Source organism: Capricornis sumatraensis, chromosome 10, assembly GCF_032405125.1.
Source record: "Capricornis sumatraensis isolate serow.1 chromosome 10, serow.2, whole genome shotgun sequence".
Lineage (NCBI taxonomy): Eukaryota > Metazoa > Chordata > Mammalia > Artiodactyla > Bovidae > Capricornis > Capricornis sumatraensis.
Window position 1 is genome coordinate 50,307,207 of NC_091078.1, and position 20,467 is coordinate 50,327,673.

Consider the following 20,467-nt stretch of genomic DNA (forward strand, 5'->3'; position numbering starts at 1 on the left):
GGAAAAGAACGGATGATCTTGGGCAAGATGCTGCTCCCCCTTGAACACTGGTCTTTAAAATGGAAATGTTAGTGTATCTATATAACTCAAGGCTGTTGGGAGAATTAAATATGAGAATGCCTACATCATAAATATATAATACTGCAGAAGGTCATGCTTAAGGACAATGTTGGTGACATTCACGTGGTCCATGTGCTTTCCTAGCTTCCCCTCTTCCACTGTCTTTACCCCTTAGTTGCAAAATTATTGAGCAAACAACAACAGTGAATAACGTTTCTGGGCTTGAAGAGCTCATAGTAGAGAAGAAGAAACAGAATTGCAAAACATTTCAGTGTAATGCACTAAGTTCTGTGTCAAGGTGAGTCCAAGCTACTGGAGGAGAATCAAGGATAATATTCTTGATTCTGAGCAAGGAAATGCAATGTAAAAGCTAATGGTGATAGAAGCATTCAAGAAGGGCTGTCTAGAGGCAGGGGCAGTCCTGATAAGTTTAGAACCTCCTAAAGGGCCTAGTCTTATTCATTGTCTCACCCTCCGTTTCTAGCATGATGCTTTGTATGTAGTTCAAAGTTAAATAAGTTGGAGAATAAATGGATAAATGAAGGCAGAGGGCAAGGACAGAGAGAAATTTGAATTATTGGGAACAATATTACGAATCAAGAGCTGAGCATCAGAATAACTATAGGAGATTCTAACACCATATTTTAGGGATGGGGTAAGGGACAATACTTTTTAATAAATCTTCACAAGCAATTCTGTTATCCATGCTTGAAAGGCATGATGCTATGTGTTGAGGTCCAGCAACACAAGATATCTTGTTATCAACAGATAATCAAGAATTAAGTAAGGAAGAGGCAAGATGGTAGGGTAGAAGAACATAGCTCACCCCTTCTTATAGAAACACCAAAATTAGAACTAACTGCTGAATAATCACCACCACCACCAGAACACTGAAACCTACCAAAAATGATGCCTATATCCAAGACAAAGAAGAAGGCACAAGGAGACAGTTGTAGGGGTGCAATCAGGATTAAATCAAATCCCATGCATGGTACGTGAGCAACCAACAAACTGGAGGGCAACTGAACCACACAAGTTCTCCCACAGGAGTGAGAGTTCTAAGCCCCACAATGAGCTCCCCAGCCTAAGGGTATGGCAATGGGAGGAGGCCCTCCATAGAGACTGGCTATGAAGGCCAGCAAGGTTTGATTGCAGGAATTCCACAGGCCTTGGGGAAACAGAAACTCAAATCTTGGAGGGTGCACACAAGGTCTTGTACACAACAGGACCCAGGAGGTAAAAGCAGTGACCTCATAAGAAATAGCTGAACTTACCTGTTAGTGTTAGAGGGTCTCTTATGGAGGTGGAGGGCAACTGTAGCTTACTACAGGGACAAAGACGCCGGCAGGGGTGGTTCTGGTGAGTGTACTTTGGCACAGACTCTATAGGAGGCTGCCATTTTCCTACCGAGACCTCACCCCACACAAAATTCTGTAAATTCCAGCGCTGGGACACCTCAGGCCAAACAACCAATAGAGCAGGAACACAGCCCTGCTCACCAAAGACAGGTTGCTTAAAGTCTTTCTCAGTTCATAGCCATCTCTAAATAAACTGCTTGCCATGGCTCTGCCCACCAGAGGGACAAGGTCCAGCTCCACACACTGGCGGGAAAGTGACAGTCCCTTCTACCAGGAAGCCTCATCCACCAGGGGGCAGACAGCAGATGCCAGAAGAGCTACAACCCTGCAGCCAGCGGAGCAGAAACTGCAACCACAGAAAGTTACACACAAGGAGGTAGCAGAGAAACATGTCCTGGATGAAGGAACAAGATAAAACCCCAGAAGAATAACTAAAATGGAGATAGTCTACTCGGAAAAGAATTAGAGTAAATAATAGCAAAGATGATCCATGATATTGGAAAAAGAATGGAGGGACAGATCAAGAATATATAAGAAATGTTTTAACAAAGACCTAGAAGAACTAAAGAACAAACAAACAGAGATGAACAATATAATACCTAAAATTTAAAGACAAAAATCACTAGAAGGCATCAATAGCAGAACAACTGAGGCAGAAGAATAAAAAAGTGAGCTACAAGACAAAATGGTGGAAATAACTACCCTAAAACACACACACACACACAAAAAGAATGAAGTGAAATAAAGGGAGTTTAAGAGATCACTGGAACAACTTTAAATGTGACAACATTTGCATTATAGGAGTATCAGAAGGAAAAAAGAAGAAGAAAGGACTTGAAAAAATATTTGAAGAGATAATAGCTGAAAATTTCCTTAACATGATAAATTAAACTGTCACCCAAGTCCAGGAAGCAAAGAGAGTCACAGGCAGGATAAATGCAAGGAAGAATATGCCAAAACACATAATAAACACATTGACAAAGGTTAAAAATAAAGAAAAATATTAAAAGTAACAAGAGAAAAGCAACAAATAGTGTACAAGGGAATCATCTAATTTCTCAGCAGAATCTCTGCAGGTCAGAAGGGACTGGCATTATATATTTAATATGAAGAAAAGCATGACGTTACAACCAATAATACGCTACCCAGCAAGGCTCTTGTTCAGATTTGATGGAGAAATCAAAAGCTTTACAGACAAGCAAAAGCTAAGAGAATTCAGCACCACTTTAAAACAAATGTTAAAGGAACTTCTCTAAGTGGGATAGAAAAGGCTATGTAACTACAAACAAGCAAATTACAAATAGGAAAATTTACTGGTAAAGGTAAATAAACAGAAAAAGTAGGAAGTCATCTGCGCACAATTATGATATCAAAACCAGAAGTTGTGAGAAGAGGCAAGTACAAATGCAGGCTATCAGAAATGCATTTGAAATTAAAAGACCAGCAACTGAAAACAAACTTCTCTGTATATATAATGCTATAGCAAAACCCCATGGGAACCACAAATTGAAAATCTACAATAGGTACAAACACAAAAAAGAATAACGAATCCAAACAGAACACTAAAGTTAGTCATCAAACCAAAAAAGAAGCAAATAAAAGAGGAAGGGGAAAAGAAACATCTACAAAACCAACTCTAAAACAATCGACCAATAGCAATGAGAACATGCATACTAATAATTACCTTAAATGTAAATGGAGTAGATGCTCCAACCAAAGACCTAGATTGGATGAATAGATACAAAAACAAGACACATATGTATGCCATCTGCAAGAAACCCATTTCAGACCAAAGGACACATGCTAAATGAAAGTAGGGGGATGACCTCATTCATTTCCACCGGTCTCTTGTTGGGCAGCCTTGGCTTCTGTCATCGTCGTCCCTCCGCCGCTGCCGCCCCCACAAGGCTTTGCCGTCGCCAGAGCCACCTCCAGCGACTTGTCGCACCCGATTCTCTCCGCTTCGCTTCCCGCCAACCGCAACCATTGACGCCATGTTGGGTTATTCGAGTGACCGAGACCGTGGCCGGGATCGAGGGTTTGGTGCTCCTCGATTTGGAGGTAGTAGGGCAGGGTCCTTATCTGGAAAGAAGTTTGGAAACCCTGGAGAGAAACTGGTTAAAAAGAAGTGGAATCTTGATGAGCTGCCCAAGTTTGAGAAGAATTTTTATCAAGAACACCCTGATTTGGCTAGGCATACAGCACAAGAGGTAGAGACATACAGAAGAAGCAAGGAAATTACAGTTAGAAGTCATAACTGCCCAAAGCCAGTCCTGAATTTTTATGAGGCAAATTTCCCTGCAAATGTCATGGATGTGATTGCAAGGCAGAACTTCACTGAACCCACAGCTATTCAAGCTCAGGGATGGCCAGTTGCTCTGAGTGGATTGGATATGGTTGGGGTAGCACAAACTGGATCTGGGAAGACTTTGTCTTATTTGCTGCCTGCCATTGTCCACATCAATCATCAACCATTCCTAGAGAGAGGTGATGGGCCTATTTGCTTGGTGCTGGCACCTACTCGGGAACTGGCCCAACAGGTGCAGCAAGTAGCTGCTGAATACTGTAGAGCATGTCGCTTGAAGTCTACTTGCATTTATGGTGGTGCTCCCAAGGGACCACAAATACGTGATTTGGAGAGAGGTGTGGAAATTTGTATTGCAACACCTGGAAGACTGATAGACATTTTAGAATGTGGGAAAACCAATCTAAGAAGAACCACCTACCTTGTCCTTGATGAAGCAGATAGAATGCTTGATATGGGATTTGAACCCCAAATAAGGAAGATTGTGGACCAGATCAGACCTGATAGGCAAACCCTAATGTGGAGTGCTACTTGGCCAAAAGAAGTAAGACAGCTTGCTGAAGATTTCCTGAAAGACTATATTCATATAAACATTGGTGCACTAGAACTGAGTGCAAATCACAATATTCTTCAGATTATGGATGTGTGTCATGACGTAGAAAAGGATGAAAAGCTTATTCGTCTAATGGAAGAGATCATGAGTGAAAAGGAGAATAAAACCATTGTTTTTGTTGAAACCAAAAGAAGATGTGATGAACTCACTAGAAAAATGAGGAGAGATGGGTGGCCTGCCATGGGTATCCACGGTGACAAGAGTCAACAGGAACGTGACTGGGTTCTAAATGAATTCAAACATGGAAAGGCTCCTATTCTGATTGCTACAGATGTGGCCTCCAGAGGGCTAGATGTGGAAGATGTGAAATTTGTCATCAATTATGACTACCCTAACTCCTCAGAGGATTATATTCATCGAATTGGAAGAACTGCTCGCAGTACCAAAACAGGCACAGCATACACTTTCTTTATACCTAATAACATAAAGCAAGTGAGCGACCTTATCTCTGTGCTTCGGGAAGCTAATCAAGCAATTAATCCTAAGTTGCTTCAGTTGGTTGAAGACAGAGGTTCAGGTCGATCCAGGGGTAGAGGAGGCATGAAGGATGACCAGCGGGACAGATACTCTGTGGGCAAAAGGGGTGGATTTAATACATTTAGAGACAGGGAAAATTACGACCGCGGTTACTCTAGTCTGCTTAAGAGAGATTTGGGGGCAAAAACTCAGAATGGTGTTTACAGTGCTGCAAATTACACCAATGGGAGCTTTGGAAGTAATTTCGTGTCTGCTGGTATACAGACCAGTTTTAGGACTGGTAATCCAACAGGGACTTACCAGAACGGTTATGATAGCACTCAGCAATATGGAAGTAACGTTCCAAATATGCACAATGGTATGAACCAACAGGCATATGCATATCCTGCTACTGCAGCTGCGCCTATGATTGGTTATCCGATGCCAACAGGATATTCTCAATAAGACTTTAGAAGTATATGTAAATGTCTGTTTTTCATAATTGCTCTTTATATTGTGTGTTATCAGACAAGATAGTTATTTAAGAAACATGGAAATGCAGAAATGACTGCAGTGCAGCAGTAATTATGGTGCACTTTTTCGCTATTTAAGTTGGATATTTCTCTACATTCCTGAAACAATTTTTAGGGTTTTTTTTGTACTAGAAAATGCAGGCAGTGTTTTCACAAAATTAAATGTACAGTGATTTGAAATACAATAAATGAAGGCAATGCATGGCCTTCCAATAAAAAATATTTGAAGACTGAAAAAAAAAAAAAGTAGGGGGATGGAAAAATATATTCCATTTAAATGGAAATTAAAAGAAAGTAGGAGTAGCAATATTCATCTCAGACATAATGGACTTTAAAATAAAGACTCCGATAAGAGACAAGGAAGGACATTACATAATGTCAAGGAATCAATTCCAGAAGAAGATATCACAGTTGTAAACATTTATGCCCCAACATAGGAGCATCTCAATATAAAAGGCAAATACTAATAACTGTAAAAGGAGAAATAAATACCAAAGCACAGTAACAGTGATAGACTTTAATACCCCACTTATACCAATGGACAGATCAGATAATCAACAAGGAAGTACAGTCCTTAAATGACACAGTAGACCAGATAGGCTTAATTGATATTTATGAAGCATTTCATCCAAAAGCAGCAGAATACACATTCTTCTCAAGTGCACATGGAACCTTCTCCAGGATCAACCACATTCTGGGTCACAAAGCAAGCCTTGTAAATTTAAGAAAACTGAACTCATATTAAGCATCTTTTCTGACTGCAAGCCTGTGAGATTAGAAATCAACTACAAGAAAAAATTAAAAACAGTAAAAGCCACAAACACATGGAGGCTAAACAATATGTAACTAAACAACCAATGGATCACTGAAGAAATCAAAGAGGAAACCAAAAAATACTTACAGACAAATGACAATGAAAATGTTTATAGTGAGAACCCAAAACCTACAGCACGCACCAGAAGCAGCTGAAAGGGAATTTTATAGTGATACAAGCTAACCGCAGAAAGCAAGAAAAATCTCAAATAAACTACCTAAACTTGTCACCCTGCTTATTTAACTTATATGCAGAGTACATCATGAGAAATGCTGGGCTGGATGAAGCACAAGCTGGAATCAAGATTGCTGGGAGAAATATCAATCACCTCAGATATGCAGATGATGACACCCTTATGGCAGAAAGTGAAGAGGAACTAAACAGCCTCTTGATGAAAGTAAAAGAGGAGAGTGAAAAAGTTGGCTTAACGCTCAACATTCAGAAAACGAAGATCATGGCATCCGGTCCCATCACTTCATGGGAAATAGATGGGGAAACAGTGGAAACAGTGTCAGACTTTATTTTTTGGGGCTCCAAAATCACTGCAGATGGTGGTTGCAGCCATGAAATTAAAAGATGCTTACTCCTTGGAAGGAAAGTTATGACCAACCTAGATAGCATATTCAAAAGCAGAGACATTACTTTGCCGACTAAGGTCCATCTAGTCAAGGCTATGGTTTTTCCAGTAGTCATGTATGGATGTGAGAGTTGGACTGTGATACTTTTGAACTGTGGTGTTGGAGAAGACTCTTGAGAGTCCCTTGGACTGCAAGGAGATCCAACCAGTCCATTCTGAAGGAGATCAACCCTGGGATTTCTTTGGAAGGAATGATGCTAAAGCTGAAGCTCCAGTACTTTGGCCACCTCATGCGAAGAGTTGACTCATTGGAAAAGACTCTGATGCTGGGAGGGATTGGGGGCAGGAGAGGAAGGGGACGACCGAGGATGAGATGGCTGGATGGCATCACTGACTCGATGGACGTGAGTCTGAGTGAACTCTGGGAGTTGGTGATGGACAGGGAGGCTTGGTGTGCTGCGATTCATGGGGTTGCAAAGAGTCGGACACGACTGAGTGACTGAACTGAACTGAAACTTACACCTAAACAAACTAAAGAAAGAACAAGCAAAACAAAAAGGTAGTAGAAATCATAAAGATCAGAGCAGAAGCAAATGAAATAGAGATGCAGAAGACAGTAGAAAAGATTAATGAAATGAAAACATGGTTCTTTGTAAAGATAAACAAAATTAATAAACCTTTAGCCAAACTCATCAACAAAATACAGAAAAGAGCTCCAATCAACAAAATTAGAACTGAAACGGAAGAAGTTATAGCATACACCACAGAAACACAAAGAGTAACAAGAGACTATTACAAGCAACTGTATGCCAATCAGATGGACAATCTGGAATAAACGAACAAATTCTTAGAAAGTTACAATATCTTAAGACTACACCAGGAAGAAACAGGAAATATGAATAGACCAATCACAAGTACTGTAAATAAAACTGTGATTTTAAAACTTCAAACAAATAAAACTTCAGGACCAGACTGCTTCACAGGCAAATGCTATGAAATGTTTAGAGAAGAATTAACACTGATCTTTCTGAAATAGTTCACAAAAATCACAGAAAAAGGAACAATCTCAGACTTAGTCTATGAGGTCCCCATCACCCAGATACCAAAACCAGTAAAAGGTACCACAAAAAAAGAAAATTACAAGCCAGTATCATTGATGAACAAAGATGAAAAGACGGTCAACAAAATACTCGCAAGCCAAATCCAATTTTTCCAATCTTAAGAAAGAAAAATAGAGCTGGAGGAAGTAGGCTCCCTCACTTCAGACTATATTATGAAGCTACAGTCATCAAAACAGCATGGTACTGGCATAAAAACAGAAACGTAGATCAATGGAACAGTACAGAAAGTCCAGAAATAAGCCCACAAACCTATGGCCAACTAATCTACAACAAAGGATGCAAGATTATACAGTGGAATATAGGCAGTTTCTTAAGTAAATGAGGCTTGGAAAACTGAACAACTACATGTAGACAAATGAAATTTAAACATCCTTTAATACCATACTTAAAAATAAAATAGATTAAAGACCTAAATGTAAGAACATATACTATAAAACTCAAGAGGGAAATAGAGGCAGAACACTCCCTGACATAAATCACAGCTATATCTTTTTTGATCTGTCTCATAGAGTAACGACAAAGAAAATAAACAAATGGCCTAATTAAACTTAAAAGCTTCTGCATACCAAAAGAAACCATAAACAAGTAAAAAAGACAACCCACAGAATGATGGGAGAAAATACCTGGGAACAATGTGACCAACAAGGGATTAATCTTCAAAATTTACAAAGAACTCATGTGATTCAATATCAAACAAAGAAACAAAAGAAAACAAACAAACAACAAAAAAAAACCCAAATAGGCAGAAGACCTAAATAGACATTTCTCCAAAGAGACATCAGTTCAGTTCAGTTCAGTCGCTCAGTCGTGTCCGACTCTTTGCAACCCCATGAATCGCAGCACGCCAGGCCTCCCTGTCCATCACCAAATCCTGGAGTTCACTCAGACTCACATCCATTGAGTCAGGGATGCCATCCAGCCATACAGATGGCCAAACAGCACATGAAAAGACACTCAACATTTCTAACTATTAGAGAAATGTAAATCAAAACTGCAATGAGGTATCATCTCATACCAGTCAATATGCCCATCATCAAAAAGTCTACAAATAGTAAATGGTAGAGAGGATGTGAGGTAAAGGGATCCCTCCTACACCATTGGTGGGGGTGTAAAGTGATGCAGTCACTGTGGTGAACAGTATGAACGTTCCATAAGAAATGAAGACCAGAGCTACCATATGATCCAGCAATCACTCCTGGGTATATATCCAGAGAAAGTCATGGTTTGAAAGGATACATGCACCCCAGTGTTCACTGAAGCACTGTTCACAATAGTCAAGACATGGAAGCAGCCTAAATGTCCATCTGTAGATGAATGGATAAAAAAGATATGGTTCATATATATGATATTATATATATATATATATATATATATATATATATATATATAATATATGCCATTAAACAGAATGATGTAATGCCATTTATAGCAATGAGGGTGGACCTGGAGATTATCATAGGAAAGCGAAGTAATCCAGACAAAGACAAACAGCATATGATGTCACTTATATAGAGAATCTTTAAAAAATGATACAAATGCACTTATTTACAAAACAGAAACAGACTCACAGACTAAGGGAACCAACTTATGGCTGCCAGGGTAGAAGTGCAGGGGGAGGGACAGACTGGGAGTTCAGAACTGACAAGTACACACTGCAATATTTAAAACAGAAAAGCAACAGGGACCTACGCATAGCGCAGGGGACTCTGCTCAATATTCTATAAGAACCTAAATGAGACAAGAAGTTGAAAGAGCACAGGTGCACGTAACCCCTTCATGGATCACGGCCTTGTCACGGCAAAGGGGCTTGTGTGACTCAGTGTAGCTATGAGCCATGCCGTGCAGAGCCACCCAAGACTAATGGGTCATCGAGAAGAGTGCTGACAACATGCAGCCCACTGTGGAAGGAAATGGCAACCCACTCCAGCATAATTGCCTGGAGAACTCCACGGACAGTATGAACAGGCAAAACTCTGGAAGATGAGTCCCCCAGGTTGGAAGGTGGCCCATACGCTACTGGGAAAGAGGAGAAGGCAATCACTAATATCTACAGAATGAAGTGGTCAGGCCAAAGTGAAAATGATGCTCAGTTGTGGATGTGCCTGGTGGTGAAGTCGGATGATACAAAGAACAATATTGCATAGGAACCTGGAATGTTAGTTCTATGAATCAAGCTACATTGGACATGGTCAAGCAGGAGATGGAAAGACTGAACCTCAACGTTTTAGGAAACAGTGAACTAAAATGGATGGGAATGGGTGTATTTAATTTAGAAGACCATTATATCTACCACTGTGGGCAAGAATCCCTTAGAAGGAACGTAACAGCCCTAACACTCAACAAAGGAGTCTGAAATGCTATTACTTGGATGCAGCCTCAAAAACGACAGAATGATCTGTTTGTTTCCAAGGCAAACCATTCAAATCACAGTATTCCAAGTCTATGCCCTAACCACTGATGCTGAAGGAGCTAAAGTTGACCAGTTCTGTGAAGACTTAAAGACCTTCTAGAACTAATACCAAAAAACGATGTCCTTTTCATTATAAGGGATTGGAATGCAAAAGTAGAAAGTCAAGGGAGCGAAAGTCACTCAGTCATGTCCGACTCTTTGAGACCCCATGGAGTGTGGAATTCTCCAGGCCAGAATACTGGAGTGGGTAGCCTTTCCCTCCTCCAGGGGATCTTCCAAACCCAGGGATCGAACGCAGGTCTCCAGCATTGCAGGCGGATTCTTTACCAGCTGAGCTACAAGGGAAGTCCAAGAATACTGGAGTGGGTAGCCTATCCCTTCTCCAGGGGATCTTCCCGACCCAGGAATTGAACCAGGGTCTCCTGCATTGCGGGCAGATTCTTTACCAACTGAGCTATAAGAAAGTCAAGAGATACCCAGAATAATAGGCAAGTTTGGCCTTGGAGTACAAAATGAAGCAAAGTTGAGATTTGTCAAGAGAGCACACTGGACATAGCAAACACCCTTTTCCAACAACCAAAGAGATGACTGCATGTGGACATCACCGGATGGTCAATACTGCGATCAGACTGATTACGTTGTTTGCAGCCAAAGATGGACGAGCTCTATTAAGTCAGCAAAAACAACACTTGGATCTGACTGTGGCTCAGATCATCAGCTCCTTATTGAAAAATACAGGCTTGACTTGAAGAAAGTAGAGAAAACCACCAAGCCTTTCATGTATGAGCTAAATCAAATTCCTTATGATTATTCAGTGGTGGTGACAAACACATTCAAGGGTTTAGATCTGGTAGACAGAGGGCATGAAGAACTTATGGACGGAGCTTCTAACTTTGTATAGGAGGCAGTGATCAAAACTACCCCAAAGAAAAATTAATGCAAGAAGGCAAAGTGGCAAGGCAAGTCTTTACAAATAGCTGAGGAAAGAAGAGAAGTGAAGGGCAATGAAGAAAGGGAAAGACATACCAAACTGAATGCAGAGTTTCGGAGAATAGCAAGGAGAGATGAGAAGGCCTTCCTAAATGAACAATGCAAAGAAACAGGAGAACAACAGAATGGGAAAGACTAGAGATCTCATACTGTATGATTCGACTTGTATGAGGCACATAGGTCAGCCAAAATCACAGAGAGAGACAGTCAGACAGTTTCCAGGGGCAGGGAGAGGCTGAGGATTTAGCTTTATCTGATGAAAAAGTTATGGAGATGTGATGGGGGCATGATGCTATGAATGTATTCAATAGCAATGAACCATATACTTAAAATAGTTCAGAGGGTAAATTTTATATGTATTTTATGGCAGTGATTTTAATTGAGATATAGAGGTTTAGTAATTCACAATTTTAAAGTTTATACTCCATTTGTAGTTATTGTAATTATTGGCTATATTCCCTGTACTGTACAATATATCCTTGTAGCTTATTTATTTTATACACAGTAGTTTGTATCTCTTAAACTTCTACCTCTATCTTGCCCTACCCCTTCCCTCTTAAAAAGTTTTTCATTTATTTTCGGCTGGGCCATCCAGCTTGTGGGATCTTATCTCCTTGACCAGGGATCAAACCCAGGCCTAGCAGTGAGAGCATTGAGTTGTAACCACTAGACTGCCAGGGAATTCCCATAAGCATGCTTCCAAAGAATATAAGAAGGGCGGTTTACAGTTTGCAAAGATTATATCCATGTACAGTTATTATAATTATTGGCTATATACCCTGTGCTGTTTTCTTATAGCTCATTTAGTTTGTACATAGTATTTTGTACCTCTTAATCCCAGACTTCTATCTTGCTCCTCCCACATTCCCTCTTTGAAAATATTTCTGAAGAAAGGAAGGGTTGGGGACAAGGATTTATGAATGCTGCATAAATGTTATTTGTCACGATAACATAAGAAAAAAAAAGAAAAAGTGGAAATTTGAATAAATGTTGGTTGCTAATGAGTAACATATGGGAGACAAAGCACATTTAAATTTTGTAAACCAAAGAGCAGATTCTACAATTCTGTGCTTCCATAAGAACCTTCATTTATAAACATGCTTCCTTTCATCTTCAAGCCTGGAGGGGAGGCCTCTCCCTCACAGCTTTGCCTTCCAGAAGCAGTACCTCCCAGGACTGATGCCTTTGACTACATGCACTTTCAAGTCCTTTCCAGTTGACCTGCCATGTATTTGATGTGTATTTCTACATAACAAATTATTCAAAACTTAATGACTTAAAACAACAAACATGTATCTCAATTGCCATTCCGGTGGGTCGAGGATACAAGAGTGGCTTACCTGGGTTATTCTGGTGCAGGGTCTTTCACAAAGTGGGATTGGCGTCAGGGAGACCTGAGGTTTCCTGCAGCCTTGACTGCAGCTCATTAACGTGCCTTTGGCAGGAGTCTTCTCCTCTCCTGGTATTGGCTGGAGGCCTCGCTTCTTTACAGGGCTGCTTGAGTGTCCTCCCAGTCCCAGCAATGGCAGGTGGCCTCCCCAGAGTGATCTGGGAAAGAAAGAGAGAGGCAGAGAAGAGGATGTTACCTTGCTCTAAAACTATTGCGTTTCCTCTGTACCCTTCTCTTTCCTTTGGAAGAGGAAGTACTGCCCCTGAAGTACTTACATGTAAATTGAAAGTTGTAAGTTCTTTAAATCTCCTTAGGATGTTGTAAAGATGGGTTATATTTTTTTTTCTCCTTTGTAGATGATCTATATGGATTTTTGGAGGTAAAGTAGAATAATTTTTATTCAGGCAGCATAACTTAAAGGGAACAGGAAGTTCCCCAATAAATAATCTTTAATGTGACAATGAACAAACTGGTACAAAACCAAAAGACTGATTCACTGAATAAAATGACACTGATCATCCACCATCGAGACAGGATTTCCATGACCGTATAATCCCACTATCTTGTTCCGAGAGAAAACCGGTGTTATAACCAAAGGGGCCAGCCAACATTATGACCAAAGAGTCCTCGGGTGATAACAGAATGTGTAAGAGTGGAATCAGTTGTAAAACTGGAACGTTTAGTGGCATAAGACCTCCTTGTGTGACCTGTGGTTAGCATGGTGGCAGCCTGGCAGGGTGGGCTCATGAGCAAGCTCCAACTATAGCCTGTTGAGTGAAACTGTAGCCTGTAGCCTGTACAGTTTTACTCAGCCTTCTCTGCTCTGTGTTATACAGTCTCAAACATACTCACATTGGTTGGGAATATGCACACACACCGGGATACAAACGGTGGAGATGGAGCCCACGTCGGCCAGCATACCTATTCACCCTTGCAGAGAGAGGCGTATGTGTCTGCCTATTCAAATACGCTCAGCCTGGCGTCTTACTGAAAGGAATCCTGGTGGACTGACAGTGCTCTCACAGCTCTGTCAGCCCTGGGTGCTGTCTCCCACAGAGAGACACCTTCCTCAAGATCTGCACTGCCCTCAAACTCAAGTCGTTTGTCTAGACCCTTAAGACAGTTCTGAATTTTCCTATTGATATTTTCTTAGTAATACTTTTGTTTAGGAAGCAACTGCTTTTTTTTTTTTTTTTTTTTTTGTAGTATTGACTTCAAATATTTCCAAGTGTGTTTGGTCAAACTTCCTTATTACCATAAAATTTCAAAGATGTCTTTTGCATTTCTAAGGTGATTCGGGATGTCATATTCTGCTGAATTGTTTCTGATCAACTTCAAAGATTTTAGAAAGTAGATAATTTTCTCTTAAGCCAGGCAGTATAATGGAGTATGTTTTCTTTAACTGTGTTTCAGAGGTGTCATACTGTAAAGAAAAATGTCTGGTTTTGAGTGAAGAAATGAGTATTCTGTTTTTCTAAAGCATGTCTTTGCTCCTGAAAATAAAAGTTTAAAAAGGAAAGAACGAAAGCACTGTTAACTGGCATGGAGATTCCTTAAAAAACTGGAAATAGAACTGCCATACGACGCAGCAATCCCACTGCTGGGCATACACACTGAGGAAACCAGAACTGAAAGAAACACGTGTACCCCAATGTTCGTCACAGCACTGTTTACAATAGCCAGGACATGGAAGCAACCTAGATGCCCATCAGCAGAAAAGTGGACAAGAAAGCTGTGGTACATATACACAATGGAGTATTACTGAGCCATTAAAAAGAATACATTGAATCAGTTCTAATGAGGTGGATGAAACTGGAGCCTGTTATACAAAGTGAAATAAGTCAGAAAGAAAAACACCAATACAGTATAATAATGCATATATATGGAATTTAGAAAGATGGTAATGATGACCCTATATGTGAGACAGCAAAAGAGACACAGATGTAAAGAACAGTCTTTTGGACTCTGTGGGAGAAGGCAAGGGGGGGGATGATTTGAGAGGGTAGCATTGAAACATGCATATTAACATATGTGAAGTGGATCGCCGGTCCAGGCTCGATGCATGAGACAGGGTGCTCCAGGCCAGTGCACTGGGATGACCCTGAAGGATGGGATGGGAGGGAGGTGGGCAGGGGGTTCAGGATGGGGAACACAGGTGCACCCATGGCTGATTCATGTTGATGTTTGGAAAAAACCACTACAATATTGTAAAGTAATTAGCCTCCAATTAAAATAAACAAATTAATTTAATTTTTTTTTTCAAAAAAGAAAGCACTGTTAATTGACAGACCCCGAACCAACAATTATTGAGAACATGGGAAAACATGATGCAAATCGAGGTTGCAAACACTAATGCACATGCTTTTGTTGTCATTATTCTATTTGTTTCCTCGAAGATAATTTCTTAAGATTCCATTTAATTAAGCATTTCTTTTATTGGTAGTGATTTTATATAGTTGGTTAATGTACCAAAACAAATCATAAGGCTAAAATTTCAAACTATGCTATTTGAGATGATGGGAATTATTTTCAATGAAATTTTAAAAAGGGGAGAGCATCTCAGCCAACTTTATATAAAAGTCTCGAATTCTAGACAAACCAACATAGAAAAAGAAACGAGTATTCCAAAGGGACCTTCTGGACACTGGCAGAAAAAAGAAACAAAAAAACTGGTTGCTCTCTAACTTCCAACAGTCTTGCAAATCATAGGTCAACTGCATGAACTCAATCCAACTTTTTTTGAACACACTTGATTTTCAAGAACTAGGGATGACGATAGTCATTTCTTTCCACCAGAGGGCGCCATAGACTACGCTCCGGCAACGGTGCCTGTCCTGGGCACATAAACACAATAATCTCAAATGAGTCCTTTAAGTCAAGATGGCAGAATAGGAGGACATGGAGAACGGCTCAACTCACAAACACGTCAACAACACATCTACCAATGGAAGAATTCTCACAGAGCTCCTGCTGAACAGTAGCAAGGACACGGGATACTTGAAAGGACAAGAAAAACCCCTGCACAACCAGATAGGATGAAAGAAAGAAAAAAGAATAGAGGAAACGGGACTGGCCCAACACTCATGGCGGGAGCCGAAGAAGAAATGTTCCCACATCTGAGGAAGCCCCCTTGGGGAAGATTAGCTGGGACAGAGGGCAGCTTCAGGGGCTTGGAGGAGAGCCCATCAACCAGTCTGTAACAGGCAGGTCAGAGTGAGATGCACACAGATGGCCCATGCCACAGCCACGTGTGCCCAGACCTGGGACATGTCTCTCCTGGGGCAGGTGGGGGCCCGGTGCTGGAAAGTGGGGCATGGAGAATAGGCTAAGGGAGTGGACTGCTGTTGGCTCTGCGTGTGAGTGGGCAGGAGTGAGGAGTTCCACGACAGGGAATGCTCATGGAGTGAGTCGGGGCAGCCTCCCCGCCCACTTGCGGGCACTGTCTCTGCAGGCACTACGAGGGGCTCCTACCCGCATGGGCATGCACACCTGCCTGCCTCTGCCATCTCCACCCCCACCCCACCCCTCCACCACAGCCTCCACCCCACCACCCTGGGCAGGCTTGTGTGCTCCAGGGCAGCCTCAAGAGCAAACACTTGTGGGTGACCCACACACAGAGGTGAAACCACAGCTGAGCCCCAGGGGCTGTCCAACAAAGGGGGAAGAGCTGAAACCTCTCCTCATGGCTGTGTGAAATGTGGATTTATGCCCTGACTCCCAGCTTTGTAAACACAGCGCCCATGGAGCATCTAAACAGGAAAACATTACCCCTGCAGTTGAGACAGGTCTGGCTTTGTCCGCTGTGGGCTTTATGAGCACATAGACACGGAGACTGGGCCAGGCTCGAGTTAGAGCTGCTCCACAGGGCCCGGAGCAGGTTCAAGTACACAATCACTGTGGCCCTGGGACCTGACCTTAGTGGGTCTATGCTGCTGGCCTGCTGAGAACAGCACCTGAGAGACTACAGGGCCAGCTGCCGGCATACCTACAGCTAGTGAAAGTGAAAGTGAAAATGAAGTCACTCAGTCGTGTCTGACTCTTTGCGACTCCGTGGACTGTAGCCCACCAGGCTCCTCCGCTAAGGTGGGCTCAAAAGAAGCGCCAGCAGCAGTGTACTCCGTGAGCTGGCACATCAGCTGAAAAGTTACCCAACAGAGCACACTCACGGGCGAACAACCAGAGAAGGCACACTCAGCGGCTTCTTTCCAAGTGGGAGTGCTCCAAGCATGCTCACTGCATACCACGAGTCAGAAACAACTAAGAAGCGGATCTGGAGGCTTCCACTCCAACAGTTAGGGACCAGGCTCCATCCCCAACAGGGTAATGACAACCACAGAGCAAAGGGGAGGGAGGTCCTATTCAACATCCAATGCAGGCTCTGGCCACCACAACACCAGTCACACTCTTATCAGAGAGGATTACAGCCATCCATCGTATAGAGGAAAGAGGTGGTGGTCATCTATACTAAAAAGAGCCCTCACACCAAAAACTATTAAACCCACGCAGGCTACGCAGGGGCGTTCCAACATAAACAGAGCCCTCCATAGAGTCTGTGGGTCTGGTATCAGGAAGAAGAACCTCAGAGCATTTAGCTATGAAAGGGGATTGGGTTCAGGAGGTCTCAAGGCTGGGGGACAGAGTGGAGAGACTACTCTTGGGGGGCGCACACACAAGGTCTCACATGCATTGGAAATCAGCACAATGAATTCCCTTCATTACAAACCTGGGTTAGACCTACCTGGTTTTGGAGGGTTTCCTAGGAAGGCGAGGGTTTGCTGTAGCTCACTGTAAGTCAAGGACACTGGTAGCAGATACCACAGGGAATATTGATCAGCATGAACTCTTCCAGAGCCCCCCATATCGGCTCAAGACCTAGACCTGCCCAACAGCCCAAAGACTCCAGTGCTAGAAAGCCTCAGACCAAACAACCAATAAGTTATGAACACAGCCCCACCCATGAAAAGAAAGGCTGCCCAAAGTCGGACTGAGCTCACAGCCACCTCACAACATACCCCTTGACATGACCCTGTCCATCAGAGGAACAAGACCCCAGCTCCACCCACCAGAGGGCAGCACCAGTTCTCCCACCAGAAAGCTGGCATGATGCTGCTGCTGCTGCTAAGTCGCTTCAGTCGTGTCCAACTCTGTGCGACCCCATAGATGGCAGCCCACCAGGCTCTGCCGTCCCCGGGATTCTCCAGGCAAGAACACTGGAGTGGGTTGCCATTTCCTTCTCCAACGTGTGAAAGTGAAAAGTGAAAGTGAAGTTGCTCAGTCGTGTCCGACTCTTAGTGACCCCATGGACTGCAGCCTACCAGGCTTCTCTGTCCATGGGATTTTCCCGCTAGATAGCCTGTTCCACCAGGGCACAGGTAGCAGAAGCAAGAACTACAGTCCAGTAGCCTGAAAAATGGAAGCTGCAATCACAGAAAGACAAAATGGGATGGCAGAGGAATATGTCCCAGATGAAGGAGCAAGATAAAACCATCTGAAAAGGATTCAGAGTAATGATAGTAAGGATGATCCAAAATCTCAGAAAAAGAATGGAGGCAGAGACCAAGAAGATACAATAAATTTGTAATAAAGAGATAGAGTTTAAGAACTAAAGAGATGAATAGCACAATAACTGAAATGAAAATATACTAGAATGAATCAATAGTGGAATAACTGGGACAAAAGAATGAATAAGTGACCTGGAAGACAGAGTGACAGAAATCACTCACAGACAAGAATAAAGAAAAAAATGGGGGGGGGGGAAGCAAGGACAGTCTAAGAGACCTCTGGAGCAATATTAAAAACATCAACATTTGCATTATCCAGGTCCCAGAAGATAAAAAGAAAGAGAAAGGGCCTGAAAAAATATTTAAAGAGATTATAGCCAAGAACTTCCCTAACATGAGAAAGGAAATAGTCACCCAAGTCCAGGAAGTGCAGAGAATTCCATACAAAATAAACCCAAGGAAGAACACACAGGCAAACATAGTAATCAAACTAACAAAAATGAAATGCAGAGAAAAATATTGAAAAACAACAATAACATACAAGGGAATCCCCATAAGGCTATCAGCTGGTTTTTCAGGAGAAACTCTGCAGGCAGAATGGAGTGGCATGATGTATTTAACACAATGAGAGGGGAAACCTACAACCAAGAATACTCTACCCAGCAAGGCTCTAATTCAAATTTGATGGCAAAATCAAACACTTTACAGATAAGCAAAAGCTAAGAGAATTCAGCACCACCAAATCAGTCTTTCAAAAAATGCTAAAGGAACTTCTCTAGGTGGGATACAAGAAGCCACAATTAGAAATAAGAAAATCATAAATGGGAGGGCAAACATATAGTAACAGTAGGAAGTCACCTGCACACAAATATGATATAAAAACCAGGAATTGTGAGAACAGGAGAGTACAGATGCAGGAGATGGGAACTGCATTCGAAATTAAGAGATCGGCCACAACAGATCACAGTGTGTATATACACTGAAGCTAAGGTTCCTTTAGTCATGTCTGACTCTTTGCGACCCCATGGACTGCAGCCCACCAGGCTCCTCTGTCCATGGGATTCTCCAGGAAAGAATACTGGAGAGGGTTGCCATGCCCTTCTCCAGATCTTTCCAACCCAGGGACCAAACACAAGTCTCTTAGTCACCTGTGGTTCTTTACTACTAATGCCACCTGAAAGTGAAAAGTGAAAGCCGCTCAGTCGTGTCCAACTCTTTGTGACCTCATGGACTGTCCATGGAATTCTCCAGGCCAGAATACTGGAGTGGGTAGCCTTTCCCTTCTCCAGGGGATCTTCCCAACCTAGGGATCAAACCCAGGTCTCCCGCATTGCAGGCAGATTCTTTACCAGCTAAGCCAGAAGGGAAGCCCACTAACGCCACCTAGGAAATCCATATATATATATGTATACTGCTATATCATAACCTTGTGGGAACTTTAAATCAAGAAAATACGATACACACACACACAAGAAAAAGCATCACAACACACCACTAAAGATAGACATCAAAACACAGTGAAGAGAACAAAACAAGGAAAGAAAGAAGACAGACAAAAACAAACTGAAAACAATTGAGAAAAGGGCAATAGGAACATACATGTCAATAACTACCTTAAATGTAAATGGATTAAATGTTCCAATCAAAAGACACAGACTGATTGAATGAATATTAAAAGCAAGACCTATATATATGCTGTCTAAAAAAGAATCATGTCAGACTAGGAACAAATACAGACTGAAAGTGAGGGATAAAAGAAGGTATTCCATGCAAATAGAAATGGAAAGGATACTGATGTACCAATACTCACATCAGACAAAACAGGCTTTAAAATAAAGACTCTTATAAGAGACAAGGAAGGATACTACATAATGATCAAAGGATAAATCCAATAATAAGATATAAAACTTGTAAATACATTCATTCAACAAGGAGCACCTCAATATATAAGACAAATGCTAACAGCCATAAAAGTGGAAATTAACACTAACACACAATAATAGTAGGGGAATTAAACACAGCATTTGTATCAATGGAAAAACCGTCCAAGCAGAAAATCAGTAAGGAAACACGGGTCCTAAACGACACTTTAGACCGGGTGGAATTAATTTATATTTATAGGGGAGTTCGTAGTGTTGCGGGCTTCTTTGGTGGCTCAGATGGTAAAGAATCCACCTACAATGCGGGAGACCTGGGTTTGATTCCCGAGTTGGGTGCGCATGGAATACTCTCCAGGATAGAGCATGTATTGGGCCACATATCAAACCTTGGTAAATTTAAGAAAACTGTTTGTGACCACAACCCTGTGAAACTGAAGTTGAAAGTCGCTCAATCGTGCC

General features: G+C 41.9%; 1 pseudogene; it reads left to right on the plus strand.

Annotated features, from left to right (window-relative positions):
* Window positions 1–3,330: 3,330 nt before the first annotated feature.
* On the plus strand, window positions 3,331–5,334 carry LOC138087143 (probable ATP-dependent RNA helicase DDX5 pseudogene; annotated as a pseudogene).
* Window positions 5,335–20,467: the final 15,133 nt, after the last annotated feature.